This window comes from Pezoporus occidentalis, unplaced genomic scaffold (genome assembly GCF_034315485.1).
Source record: "Pezoporus occidentalis ecotype Australia unplaced genomic scaffold, CSIRO_AGI_Poc_V1 ctg50, whole genome shotgun sequence".
Classification (NCBI taxonomy): domain Eukaryota; kingdom Metazoa; phylum Chordata; class Aves; order Psittaciformes; family Psittacidae; genus Pezoporus; species Pezoporus occidentalis.
The window spans coordinates 915,288-930,329 of NW_026915836.1; the positions used below are offsets into that span (position 1 = coordinate 915,288).

The 15,042-nt window shown below is 42.3% G+C and overlaps 1 long non-coding RNA gene across 1 annotated transcript; it reads right to left on the reverse strand.

Annotated features, from left to right (window-relative positions):
• Nucleotides 1-6,584: 6,584 nt before the first annotated feature.
• Nucleotides 6,585-14,343, reverse strand: LOC134173188 (uncharacterized). The gene is made up of 3 exons (XR_009968157.1): nucleotides 14,140-14,343; nucleotides 13,291-13,432; nucleotides 6,585-6,641 (listed from the first exon to the last, which is right to left on the reverse strand). It is a non-coding gene; the product is annotated as an uncharacterized LOC134173188 (long non-coding RNA).
• Between the last annotated feature and the right edge of the window lie 699 nt (nucleotides 14,344-15,042).

The following is a 15,042-nucleotide window of genomic DNA, read 5'->3' on the forward strand; positions in this document are numbered from 1 at the left end:
TAGTTTGGGCTTCTGGGCATTTTTACCCTCTTTATAGCTTGAATCCTATTTGCCTATTTAAGGTGTTACAGCTTCATCTTGCTTTTTTCCTCAGCCTTTTTACCTGACAAAAGAGCCCTGCGATTCTGGCTGCGAAGAGCAGCTGCTGGGAAGTCAACCCTCTAGTGGCCAGGTCCTGCATGGAGCTCCCAGCCAGCTACGCAGGAGCAAATCTCTGCAAGGGTTTGTTTCTTTTTTTGTTTGTCTGGCAGTAAGTAATGAAACAAAGAAAAGTCACATTCGTGTTTAAATGCAGTGCTACCTAAATGAAGATAATGGGGGAAATACAGTATTGTTTAGTTTCCCCGTCATGAAAGTATTGTAAACATTAGAGCTGGATTGATGCACTTCTTGATGACTTGAAGTGGTTTTCATAAATGAAGTCCAAATATGTAATAGCTGCTCTCAATTTTCTATGAGAAGATTTATTCAAAAATAAATTTAGCTAAGGGGAAAAAAAAAAAAAAAGAAAAAAAGAAAGAGACAGATTTGAAAGCTGAGTTATTGCCAAGAACTCAAACATTGAAGCAGCCAGTCCCTTTTGAGACAGCTGCAACATTTCATGGTGTAAAGTCAGCGAATTTCCACACAGGCCCCGCTGCCAGAGACCACAAAATGGTTTCAAACAACGGCTCACTTCATGATATTTTTGTTGTTAAAAAAAAAAAAAAAAAAGAAGTGTCCTTGTGCTGCTGAGTGGGCAGTGTGCGCTACGCTAGCAGATTAATGAAAATGTTTCACTGGCACAAGATTTTGATTGCCCCAGCGCAAAATTGCTTGCAGATTGGAAAACAGCATGTTTCATTTCAAACTCATTCTCTTCCCATACATTAGCACTTGTCAATGTAGCCATTAAGCACAGTCAGTGCAGAAATTTAATTACAAAACCATTTATTTTATTGAAAGAAAAATAAACCCAAGCTACCTCAAATGCATTAGGTGGGTTCAAAACATGTTCGGCTGATAACACCCAAGGGTAGAGAGGCTGCTGTAAGAATAATGTTCCTTTCATGTGTGGTGGGGACTCAATATTAGAAACAGCTGCCTATAAGTCATTCTTTATTTAAGTTCTATTATGAATTAAAGAACAACTGATTTAATGAAGGAACTTTTTATATCTGAAGTTACTCAGCTGTGGTATTCATTCGATCTTCCTTTAAGAAACAGATTATATTTTAAATGCTAAGTAGGTGAACAGAATGATACTTTTTATTGAATACTTTCCACCCCCCCTCATGTCAGCCTTTTGTTCTCCTAATGCTTGAAGAATGTAAGGTCTGTGGTATTAAAGGAAGTAACAAAAATGTGCTAAACACATCAAAAAGTAGAAAATCTGTATCTTATTTATGCCACAGAGTTCTACGCTCTGCATGTCTTATAGGCATTTGGAAAGGCCCAGAATAAGGATCTCTAACAAAATGATAGATGTGGGTCAAACAGCACTCTGATGTCATGGTACATATTGCCTCTGTCTCACTACTAATGAGCTGCCAATAACAGGTCTGTTTTACTGTTCTGCTTGAAGAAGAAAAAAAGGAGTTATAACCTCAGTGGTTTGGACTGATTTGTCAATTCAAAACCCTTTTTTTTTGTCTTGTCTGCGATATATACCCAAAATTTCTTGCAGACATACACTCATGTAGTCCACCCAACTGAAGAGCCCGGAGATGTGTGTGTTCAGCAGCACCCTGGAATGGATGGTAGTCAGAGAGACCACTGCTGCTGGAAAACCATACTGCAGAGAGAAAGCTTACTGGCGGACACAACATTTGCTACAAGGAGGGTTGCTCTGTCTAATGTAGTGCTTCCTCCTCACTGCTGTCCTGTGCCACAACGTGTGTGTGTTTGTGTGTGAGTGTGTGCAGGGGTAGGAAGAGGCGGTGGGGTCCTCCCTACGTCCCAGACAGCCAGTGCCTTACATGTGAGTTTGATCATCCCCTGCCTTAAGCTAGTATGGAAACAGATGCTATTAATGAATATAAAGGTATTTCATGCAGCCACAATACTTCATGTAACGCCTTCCCATGCTAGCCAAGATTATTATGTCATGTTCAGTAGCATTGCCTTTTGCTAACAGAATTAACAATTAAGTGCACACCTTTGTTATAGATCATTTCCCTAACAAGACCTGTTTTCACTTTTCCCAAGTTTATCATAAAGAGGAATACTACCTTAGTTTCTTCTGGTGATTTTTTAGTCTTTATTTAGCTTTACCTGTGCATCCCTTCTCTCTGCCAACAGAACTGCCAGCCAGTGGGACACATTCCTCAGCAATGTAAGGGGCACATGAACCTCTTCACCTGCCCTCCACACTGTGGCACCATGGATCATCCAGGAGAAGATGGCACGGCAAGAACACCATCAGCCCTGCCTGGACAGGGGCCAGTCGCCCTCTACCAGGGAGATCTCCTACAACCCACCCTGCCCCATGGCATGGCAGAGGGAAGGCACTGGAGTCACTGATGCTCCAAGCGGAGGTAACGTCTCACCTCTACATCTGAGTCTATCTTGCACTTAGGAAACCTCTGTAATGAAGCAGACACTGCACCCATTCACACACACAACTGGGCACAAAGTACAGAGCAGATAAAACTGCAGCACACTCCAAGAGGGACATTTCACATCTGAATTAGGCTATTATTTATCCGTGGATTTTACATTTGTTAATCAGATAAGTTTTCTCTCTCCGGTTCTCTAAGAGAACTGGCACACAAAATAGTCTCAAAACCTAGGAAATCTTAGACTTGCATTTCTCTTACGATAAATATCAGTGTGAAAGAAAAAGACCCCATAAAAATGTAGGAACCATCCAGCCCCTGAATTTAGTTTCCAAGTGGAACTCTAGTTACAAGGGAGCCAATAGGGGAAACAAATTCTGTTAAAAGATATATGAGGGATGAGGCCCGAGGGATAGTTAGTGCCAGGTTACCCCAGGGATCTTCCTTGGAGGTGAGGAGACATGCTGTGTGTTGGAGCCCTTCTAGAGCATACTGCCTCACTCATAAAACCACCTACCAGCACAATCCTCCTCCTTCCCTCAGGTCTTCCTTGCTCCAAGGGGAAGCTGGTGGTCTCGGCTCCCTCATTTGGTAGCTCCCCAATACATCCCACAGTTGTCTTGAGTTTTGGGGTTTACTTTGATACCAAAAGCTCCCAAGAGCTCTTTAAATACTACCTTGAAAGGCTGCTGAAAAGGAGACTGAAGCACAGGATGCTGCAAAAGAAACCTGCAAAATACAGACAAAGAAACAAAACAAATGCCTCTCCTGAGGAGACCCATCACCTGCAGAGGTTTCATCTTGGCACAGGATTTGAGGTTTTCAAACAAAATGGTCTGCTGGAACTGTGAGATAAAAGACAGCTATAGAATAGCTGGACTGTGTTTCATTAACACAAAATAATTTCTCTGGAATGGGCAATTTGGTCCATTCACCAACTTCATAGTACATCTCCCTTTAAATTTTTTCTGAACCATTCCAAATAAACCCGTCTACATGTTTTCTCTTAATGCAATAAAGAATAAGACAAAACCCCAAGATAATCATAACAATTGTTAGAGTAGAAAAATAGAGGAATTACCATGGTAGGAAAAATACGTTCTCTGCCAGTATTCAGGTAAAAAGCTACCAGGAAGAGGAAGCATTGGGATGCTGATCCATTGCAGACACCATGTGCAGCTGGGGTTCACACAAACCCCAGGTATAGTTAAGACCAGTTGCTTAGCCTACATATGAAATGTCAGCCCTGCCACAGCAGATCATGTTAGGGCACAGACCTCAGCCGGAAGAGATGGATGTGCCACCAACAGGGGATGTGGAAGATCCACCAAAGGGTGGTGAAGTAACTGCCTGTGTGTGGTTAAAATGACCACTCAGACCTCTCTTAGGATCAAGGCTGGGGATGTCAGCTCCATAATGTTCACCTTACTAGAGTCTGACAACATCCGTTCTGTACCTAAATCTGTGCCCCACAAATAGTTAACGTTGGAGAAGAATCCCCAGATAAAACAAGGAAGAGCTGCCTACTGTGTGGGCATAAATTTCAACATACCACCTTTCTGCAGTGTGTGCAATGCTGCATCTGAAAAACACTTCATCCAGCTGAAAAAAAAAACCTAAACAGTTCAAGACAGTGTGAGTGTAAACATATTCCCATAACACATGAAGTAGGGACAAGTGGACAAGTACTTGACTACGTGAGTTTCACAGCTTACTGGGTGTCATTCCCAAAAGCATCTGTCACCGCCACTGGCAATGGATTTTGAAAGCAACTGTATTTTGCATCTCAGAGTTTAACAGGATCTCACAACTGCCAACCAGCTACCTAAGCCTAAAGACCTAGGAAATGTGCACCTTCCCTCTCCAAACCTTGTCCTTAGCTATATTATCATTGACAGGAGTGACAGTGTTGCTAGGTTGGTGTGAAACAGCAAATTCGCACAGAGATCTGCCTCGTCAGATCAGCACTCTCTGCCTGAACCTTTCCACAATTCTCTTAAGAGCATTTTTTTATTATTATTTTTATGTATTTTTTTTTTTTTAATACTAAACACATTCCACTCGAGGTTTGCAAACTTTTACCCATTTTGGCAATTCCAAATTAGCAAGTACAGGGTTAGAAAATATATTGTTTCTTGCAAGAAAAATGGTAACCACTTGCCACCTCCACGCTGAGATGTAGGTACAGGGGAGGTGTTTATATCAGCTAAAAGTCCAGAGTTGGAGGGGGGTGGTGATGGTGGGGCTAAAGAAAGTAATCTCTTCGTGCCACTGGGAATTTGGCTGCAATAGAATCAGTATTTACTCCTACTTGCATATTACTATTAGATGTGAGAAACTATTGCACTGGGGGCCATATTAATGCATAGCAAGCCAGAATCCATATCCTGAAGAATGCAAAGATTAAAAGAAAAAGGATGGGGAAAGAATGAACACCCAGAGAGGTCAAATTAACTGGCCTGAGTTCAGTGGCAGAGTCAGAAACAAACCCCAGATTTCTCTTCCCCAGCATTCATTCATCTGAAATAGGCTGTTCTCCTGTAGAGGCCCATTTGGGAGCTGTAACTGAACTGTGGAGAGGAGCTGTCCCTTAGCCAGAGATAAGGAAAAAAATTAGAATTTAACCATGGACAAAAATTACTGGTTTTGAGTTGTTTTAGTCTACTATCAAAAATTAAACAAATGGCAACTTTTATATTAATTCAAAAAGCATCTGAGTTTATCCTTGCCTACCTACCTGCAAAATCATAAAGATCAGTCACTGGGTTTTGTAAGAAACTACTAACCTAAAGTTGCACATTTTTATCCCAAAGACCCATTCTGCCCTATCAGCAGCATTATATCAGCTCAAACAAGAGAACTTGGGCGAATGCGTGCTAGAGGCTTCTGCTGGTGAAAGCATATTATGAAGGGGTGTAAAATGGTGTGATATCCTACCATCTTGGCCTTTCCTGAGGCTTTCTCAGAGGGAAACAGCAGTAAAAGGCAGTCCTGCACTTATAGTCTCCCTCAGAAACGTAGGGAGAATTGTTATTCCAATCACCTGCCCTGGCTGAAAACCCATAAAGCTACTGGACAAGTCCAGGACAGATGCAATAACTTCTCAGCATAGGTTTGTTTGACACAGATGGGACAATCCAGGCAGGACACCCCATGGTTCTGACAACCCAGGAAAATCTTACGGTGCCTAAATACATGAACCTGTTTCTGCAGTGCTCAACTCTGGGATGTTTTGTCTCCAAATGTGCAGAGACCCATTTTGATGCCCCTGTGAAGGAGGAGAAAGAGGGAATTGAAGAGTCTGAGGAAGTGGCGTGGTATGTTGGGTTGATTCTTACTCAGCAGCCCACATTTCCTTGCTGCAAACACCGCTGGTAGGTGACAGAGTTAATGGTTGGGCTGTGGCAGCCAAAGGGCTGTGAAACTGCACAGATACTTGCACACATCTCTGTCTGAAAGATGTATTTTTGTTGCTGATGTTTCTTCTTTTACTGACCTCACCTGGAGTATTGTGTGCAGTTCTGGTGTCCTCAACATAAAAAGGACATGGAACTGTTGGAACAAGTCCAGAGGAGGGCCACAAGGATGATCACGGGACTGGAGCACCTCCTGTATGAAGATAGGCTGAGAAAGTTGGGGCTGTTCTGCCTGGAGAAGTGAAGGCTGCGTGGAGACCTCATAGCAGCTTCCAGTATCTGAAGGGGGCCTATAGGGATGCTGGGGAGGAACTCTTCATTAGGGACTGTAGTGACAGGAGAAGGGATAATGGGTTAAAACTTAAACAGGGGAAGTTTAGATTGGATATAAGAAAGAAGGTCTTTCCTGTTAGGGTGATGAGGCACTGGAAGGGGTTGCCCAGGGAGGTTGTGAATGCTCCATCCCTGGCAGTGTTCAAGGCCAGGTTGGACGAAGCCTTGGGTGCCATGGTTTAGTGTGAGGTGTCCCTGCCCATGGCAGGGGGTTTGGAACCAGATGATCTTAAGGTCCTTTCCAACCCTAACTATTCTATGATTCTATGATCTTGATTTTGGGGACAGCTGAGAATACAAAGTACTATTAGAGCATATCTTCCCAAACACTGTTGTACTAACATCAGTTTCTACCCTATGAACATGAAAAATATAAAACCTGAATCGTCTTCCCAATGTATGAGTCAGAAGCACACTCTTTCTAAGTATAGAATGGAGAATATAGGTTGCACTGTTCACCACTCTTCTTTCCAGGCTGCGAGGCATTATTGTCCATTTAAAGTACATAAAAAATTAAAACGTGTATTGGAAATCACAAAGAATTTTTCTTCCTAGCAGCTGTATAGCAAGTTAACACTTCAGTTTTTACAAGAGGTTGTCTGCACTTATTAGTGGTCTTTGGCTAAGTTGAGACTGAAAAACTAGGTTAGAAAAGAGCAACCTCTGCTGAAATCAAAACGATGTTTGTAGTAATTGCCTAATGATGTTTTTTCTACTTCTGTGCTAAGAACTATAGCTTGGATTATACAAATGCTTTACAGGGGGGTAGTAAATGGTCATTCTCTCTGCGGATTTACAAGATCAATCTTGGTAATTTGTTAGTTACAGTGTATGTAATGTGATATTATTGCTCATGTTACACAAGAGGATTACATGGCTTACTAAATAAAGCAGTGGTCTTTACGTTAGGGACCATACTTCCTTCCAGACTGATGCCTAGAAAAGTGAAATTAGATTGGTGATCTCAGCCTTAAGACCATCTCTGGTGAATATAGACTGAGATCCCCAAATGACCAAACACAGCAGAGTCAATCACTCATCTCTATGTGCTCACCCCTAACACCTGGATCCCAGATTCTTACACGCTTTTTATTCATCAGCTATTGAAACACACGCACTGATGTGTGATTTTTCAGTGCAAGATTTACCAAGTCCTAGATCTGTGCCTATGCTCCTGTTAGTTTATTAGGGGTCTGTGAAGTTCTATTCAGGTTGTGTAAGGGTACATTGAGCTACTCTTTTTAATAGGCTTCACATTTTGCTGTTTAAAAATCCATCCATATTTCACCGTTGAATTTCAGGGTGAGGATATATTACTATTACTGTGTTGGATGGTTGATATAAATTGGAGGGAATAGAAAGAAAAAAGAGCTATTAAAATGTGCAGTTTTGTTTGAGTCCAAGTTTGCTCTTTACAACGTTTTTCCTCTTGGAAGTCCTTGCTTTGATATTCCACTGCTCAGGCTAAAATCCTTTTTTCTTAATTTACTTTTATTTTGCTTCTCACAGATTAAATCCTTTTCCTCTGTCCATGAAGGGTGCATCTTTTTATTATTTGCAGACCGTTCTCTGTCCATAGATATCTTACCTCTCCTTTCCAAGGCTAATTTTAACACTTCTGAGCTCTGGCTAGCATTTCAATAAATTTCAAGTGAAGTGGGTCCTACAATTGAACACAATACCCCAGATGTAGCTGATTAAAAGAGAACCACCTAGGATCAAACCATTAATGTTTATCTTCCTTTGGTTATTTTCCCCATTCTGAAGTGTTTGAATTAATTTTGCATTGACTAAAACAGCTGCACTGACAGCTTTAAGCCTGCCAGTCTCTCTTTATCCACAGAAAGGTAAAGCTCAGCTTTGCTGTGCCAGTCTAGATCAGCCCTGACTACGCAAGACCATATCTGTAGCTGACTGAAGAGTTGTATTTGAGTAAAGTCAGCCTAGTCATAGACCTCTCAACACATCTACCAATCCTTTGCATTGCAAACTCAGTGGGGAAATGAATAATGCTCAGAATTTTCAGAAATACTTAGGGACTCAAAGACATAGGGCACATCTAGAACAAGGGCTGACCTGAACGTCAACCCAAAATCATGTATCCAGGACTCTTTTCTACAGCAAGCCTCTTAGAGTAACTCCCAGCATTAAGAGTGCATAAGCCCAAGAAGCCTGGCATCTGTACTCCCGTATCCTCTCTTTTCCCTTTAGTATAGTACATTGAAACACTGGAAGTGTTTTGTGGTACCAGTCCCGCAAAATCCCTTTTCCTGGTTTCAGGAAGAAGTCGCATCCTGAGACTTTTCTGTGAGCCAGACTTGGAAGGGCAGACGAGCTGTCTATCTGCTAGTGCCAAAACCTCCCCCGTTTAGCTGCCTCAGACTGCTTGAGGATGCCCATTGGTGAAAGCTCTAAGAATAAAGGGGCCCTAAAGCCAAACAGTGGAAATTTGGGATGAGATTTGTTAACATTCATTTGAAAAACATCTCCAGTCCATTCTGTGCAGCCTTTTTAAGTTCATACACACTTCTGAGGAAGTCAGCTCTGTGACACAACTGATATAATGAATGAATGATAAATATTAAAGAGCCCTCAGTACATCTTCAGGCTCTACTGAGAGAGGCAACAAGACTACCATTTACCTGACTAATTGTGCTTTTCAGATGAGACAGCTGAACTATCAGGAAGGGAGATGTGACTGCCTAATCTTCTTAAGACGACAAGAATGGCTGTAACAAATCACTGACTTCTGGTTACTGTTGACTAAGACTACTTGAACAAATAACTTATAGATCCAAGTATCTGCATCCCATTGGCAAGTTCCAAAAGCCACTTGGTCACTTCACCACGAATGCTGCAGCTGTCGTGCAATGCAGCTCTAATGAGTAGTTTCAGCAGCCTTGGTTTGGCTTTGCACTTTGCTAAGACACAGGCATGTTAATAGGCAAGGGATGGGTAATTTGGGGGATGTTTTCTGCATTTTTGTTGCTGCTAAAATAGAATGAAAACTTGCTGTAGTTTAGATCAGGGGAAGGAATACCAGCCCCTCAGGCAGAGAAGGCATGTGGCTGGGTCACTGCTCGGAGCTGTGCTGGTTCATGGTGGCTGCTATCACCAAAGCATCTCCCTGCATAGGGCAGCACACGAGGGGCACAGGCCTGAAAGAAATCTGAAAGAAAGCTGAGGAGCAGTTGGACATCTGAGACTAAAAGAGGCAGAGGAGGTGAACCCCTCTTAGACACCATTGAGGCTATTGGTGATCCCCAAATAAAACAAATGTCAGGGAAAGACAGGGTGGGATAGAAACCCAGCTCCAAAAGAGGTCAACTAAGGTCAAACAGGATCAGTTTCCCACTGCTTATTATAGATAGAGATCCCAGATGTGTAATTCAGCTGGCAAGCAGAGGAGGAGCGAGGCCATCCTCCTACAATAATTTACTTAAAAGGATTATTGATTTATGCAGAAGAGATGTGGGAGTGAGAGTGACAGAGATCGGGAATTCTGCTCTTTGAGATGCTCATAAGGGAACAACGAGCTTGTGTGACTACTGGACTCAGAACTTATAAATGCATTTGTCAGTGCAGTTGCCCCCATTCCCAGATTTTTAACTCTAGTTCAGTCTTTCCCCTCTGTTCACAGGTACAAATGCCTCTGGCTTTCTGGAAGTGACTAGAGCAGAACTGACTTGCTAGTTTTTACCCTAAGAAACTGTTGGTAGCCTACAGGTAGAAATCAAAAGCTTGTCAGTTGGGATTTGGGTAAAGTAAGACTCGTAGGCGGTACAAGTGCTCAGATCTGCAAATTAGCCTGGTTTTTGTACTTCTCTTGCTTTACCAAAAAATCTAGAGTGAAACTTGCCATTCTGGGTTATTTCCCCATCAATCACACAGACAAATGGAGCTTTGGGCTCACACCTTCGGGTTTTGTTTCCAAAATGTCTGCAGAGAACGAAGAGGCAGCTCCTGATCATTTGGAAATCGTTAATTACAGTGTTCAGAAAGTCAGTTCAAATTAACTGACAAAGGTAAAAATATGCAAGTTTTTTTTTTCCTATGAAAAGTTGGTGATTAAGATTTTCGGAGGGGAAACATATGTTAGAGCCCAGCCAGTATTATTTACATATTATTATGTTATTATCTCAATTATGACTTGTTCAGGGACGTTTACTTACTGTGAAATTATCTACAACTGTGGGTTTTGATAATTGCTTAGTGAAAAATTCTGTGTTAGAAAGCCAGATTCAGTTTTCTGACAAACTATATCTCATAATCAAACTCAATTTATAGTATATAAATTGAGAGAATTTCTCTGTTGTTTCCACACAGGATATAAAGAAACCGATATCTCCAAGAGGGCAGAACTGCTTCTAACAGCGACAAGACATTTCCAAAAGGTATTTCTTTTCCAGCACCATAGAAAAGCAGGTTGCCAAGATGAGGCAGGCGGCATGCATGGGAAGATCTTTCCCTCCAACACATTTTCTCCCAAGGGCATCACACGGCAATGTCCAACACACTGTAAAAATACACTTCCTTAGTACATGTGGAGCTTCACCTGACAAGTTCTGGTACAATAGTTTCCCCTTTTGCAGATGGGCTTTATGGAAAAGCTCTTGGCCAAACAGCACGTTGAATATCACCTGACTGGAGAGCCTACCCATAGAGGCAACTCTCATGCCTATAGAGTAGCAGAGGACTTCAATTCCAAACCAAGTATTTTCCCTTTCAAGCAAGGTATTTTAATGTCTTTATGAACATAAATAAATACTATAGAACGCAAACACTTTGTGAAAGAAATCTCACATGGTCAGAATTAGAGCTTTGTGAATGATTGGATTTTTGGTAGGCAAATGAAAATTTTAGTAGGGATAAAAATAATCACTAATTTTCAGTTTTGCTGAAGTTTATCTACTTATTTGTTTGTTGCACTTATTTTTGGAAGATAAAACTACAAACCAGCAAAATCTCCTGTTCATTGTAAACTTTGGTTATTGGCATACTCTATCCGCGACACAGCTTCCACAGCCTGTGCTGCTTTCCATAATGGCAGCAGAGCTCAGAAGAGACGACCACAAAACAAGGGTAATTTAAAATACTACTGTTGAAAACGTCTTTCAGTTGAACTCTGAAATTCCTGAGACGTGACCTCTATGGCTAATTTCAAGCCTACTGATTGGGAAGGAACTTCTTAAATCATGGCATTCATAAGAAATAAAAATCTACATGGAATGAGTCCAAGCAAATGTTTTTTATATACAGGCTCAAATCTAGATTTTGAAATCATGCAAGACTGTTGAGTGCAATCAGTTATTACTTCCTCAGAAACTCCATTTTCAAGCAAAAGCCTATTTTATAGAAACTTCCAACATTCAGTGACCTTTCACTCAAATTATGCATTCAGGTTATATGAACACAAGCACGGAATTTAGAGTTTCATTTAACTATATGGAATAACACAGGTACAATGAACAAATGCAAACCCCAAAGCTAAAGGTCAGACCCTGCTAAACATATCACTGCTCATACTTCCAGGAGCCCCCTTTGGAAGGTATGGGACCTCTGAAGTTTTTGCTATCTGGTCCTCACAACGGGGCGCAGGGAGATTTGTTTGTGTTTTAGAAGTTAATCAGCCTTTTGTGGCAGTAACTCTAAAGTGAAGTGTTACCTGGTGTGCCAGGAATGTCCTGTTTTCTTTTGAGGGGAGCCTGCCAAGGTACTGCGTTACCATCATAGGCCTTTCATAACCGCTCACTATTATCAGCTTCTCGGTTTCATCTCCTGGATCAGCAGCAGTTTCTTAAAAGTGTTTATTTTCTTTGCTAACCTAGCAAAGGGCTGTCACAGCACATTGGATTATAGCAGCAAACGGGCCAACTGGAGCAGCAGGACTGCTCACCCGTCCCCAGCCTCCCATATCCTCATGGAGGTGTAGCTGGAGGTGCACTGTAGGCTGTCTCACCTACAGAAGGGGAAGGAAGATAGGCTACAACTTTCCATGGCATGTATAGGTTTTATCTCTCCTCTTTGGCAAACCACTGCTGCCAGGGATGGTGCCCATCCTTCAGGGATTGATAAAATACTGCCCAAGGGCAAACAATTTGCTGTTGCACTGCACCAGGCTGCAGCAGACAGGAGGTAGCTTAGCAACATTTTTCCCAAAGAAGGATGACTTCATTGCCTTGTAACAAAAACTGAAATATTCTTCCTCCGCTTCATGCTACAAAAAGGACTGAAGCAGACCAAACAAACCCTGCAAACTCTGTATAAGGCTGGGAAAACCTTTCCAGTCACAGCCGCAGAAGAGGACAGCTGACAAACCATTTGCAAGTGCCAGTGGAGACAGTTGTAGCTGGTTTGTCAGAGCTGGATGTGAAGTCTGGGTTGCATCTACTGAGACTTGCCTGGGCAATCTCTGCAGTGGACTGGGCGGCCTGGGGCATCCCCTGCAGCTGAGGCTGTTTGCACTGGGATTCTCTGCCCCAAGAGCCTTGCTGGTGTGCTGCCTCCTCTGCTTCAGTATCTGTGCTGTGTGCTGCTGCCACAAGGGCTTCTCCCACCATGTCCATGTTGCCCATGCCTGGGACATAGGCTGAATTAACTGAAAGCATAGCTCCATTCCCACTGGGCATCTCCCCTACCAGAACCAGGCAAAACAAATGGTGATTTTGCACTTGTAGCTGATTGTTCCACTAGATAAATTTCTGAGTGAAATGCCCCTTAGGTAGGGGCATTGCAAATCATTGCGTGGATCAGTCTAAAACTGAGAAAAACCTTGGGGTTGAGTGGCCTCTCCACCTCCCCTCCACCTAAGGAGGGACTTCAGTGCTACACCTGAAGGGCATCCCCCAAGGTCCCCATCCTTATCCCTCCCAACACACACAGAACAAACCACCCTGACACTGCCTGTGGCACAGAAGACCTCAGCAGGCAAAGAGAAACTTTTTACATGTCCAAGAGCTCCTGCATGCAGCACTTTAAAGCAGGTCAGAAACGCTTTGTCTCACCGTTTCAGACTGATGCTGTCACCACTGCGTGCTCTCCGTGTAGAATCAATTAGTAATAGGCAAAGTCTCTAGTGGCTCTGCAGAGGCGGATTTTCTTCCTCTTCTGAAACACCGTCAAGGTTTTCTCATCAAAGGATTACTCCTATGACAAGAAAGCAATGTAATTTAATATAAGCTGAGAAGGAAATGGAAAACTCCCCCACCTGAGGCTAAAGCTGGGACTGCTGTATCTGGAAACACAGTCATATAATCTCCTAAATGATTTCTCACCTCTGCCTCAAAAAAAAAACCCCAACTCCAAAACAGCTCTTTCAAAACACCCTTCCATAGCGTACATGTGTAAGGGAGAAAATTAGCTTAGGTCAGTCCCATACTCTCTAGCACAGTTAACTCCCTATTTCAGATACAGTTTTGTTATTTGTCATGTATAGAAAGATGAAAAGCATTACAGATAGAAGTTTTTCAGACCTTGCTTAGACTCCTTTTAGACCCTGTTTCCAGTTACAAATTAGAAGCCAATAGATCTGTGCAGTTTACAGCAGTGAATTTCTGACCCACTGAGTTCTAGAACAGGAAGCAGGTTTATAAGATAAATGGCCACAAATTCCCTATTACTTGGCATATTTTTTTAAGACGATGCATTCTTCTGACAGCACAGCACACTTATTATGGGCACCCACATTTCTGTCACAAATATTTTAGTGAAGTAGCCTTTTTAAAATATGATATCATTTGTGGATGGCCATGGACTTGTTGGTGAGTGTCTATTCCTTACATTAGGCTGCCTGATGGCTGTATCCCTTTTTCTTCCCTCCCTCCAGCTCTTTTGCGGTCACGTATTTTATTTACCAAACTAGCTTGTGAGAGCTGGAGGAAAGGTACTGTCTGTGCTTTGCTCATACAGAACGGATTCCAGAGACGTTTTAGTACTATTCAGAAAGAGATCTTGGCAGGCCTTCCCCGCCACGGTAATTCCCATAGGCTTAAGGCTTCCACTCGGACAGAAAGAGAAAAGCAAATATGAGTGAAGGAACAATTTTCCTAACTGGTTACACTTTCCAAGTGAACTTATGCATGAAACTTGTGGCTCTCGACATTCTAACCTCCTTTCATAGAATAAAACATTTCCTAGACATGGTGGTTGCTTCCACTTGGGTGCTGCTTTCTCACACTGCCCATGGTTTCACAGTCAAAGTGCCTTTGCTTTCTTTGCTAACCCTGCACAGAAGGCAAAGGGGCTCAAGTCTTCAGCAATCTGGATTCACATGAGTGTTGGGGTGACAGAAAGAGCAGCTAGAAGAGAAAGCAAATAGAAAATAATTGGCACTAAAAATCATCATCACCATCATAGCCCTGCCAGGAGAATTAAGGAGAGACAAGGCAGAGCTAGCAACAGGAGAGCAGGTAACAGGGTGTTTTGCCTACATCAGGAGGATGCAGAAGAGCACCCCCTCTCCCACATGGCACCACCACAGGCTAGGACCTCGACGTCCCTAGACTCAATTTCAGCTAGAAAAGTGCTGAATCAAGTTTTAAATACCTTGCTGTTCTTAGGTACTTTGTGTAAGCCTTTTTTTTTGTGAGGAGAAAAGATTGCCAATAATTTGGTTTTCAGAGAGAGACTTCAAATTCACCAAAGACTGAGGGTGTTCAGGTCTGGATTTCAGATTCATCCGAAACTTGTACGAACCCTGAATTGAGCCTAACTGAGCCTTTAAAGAGTTGTGTTAATTTTTTCCTCTATTAGAAGTG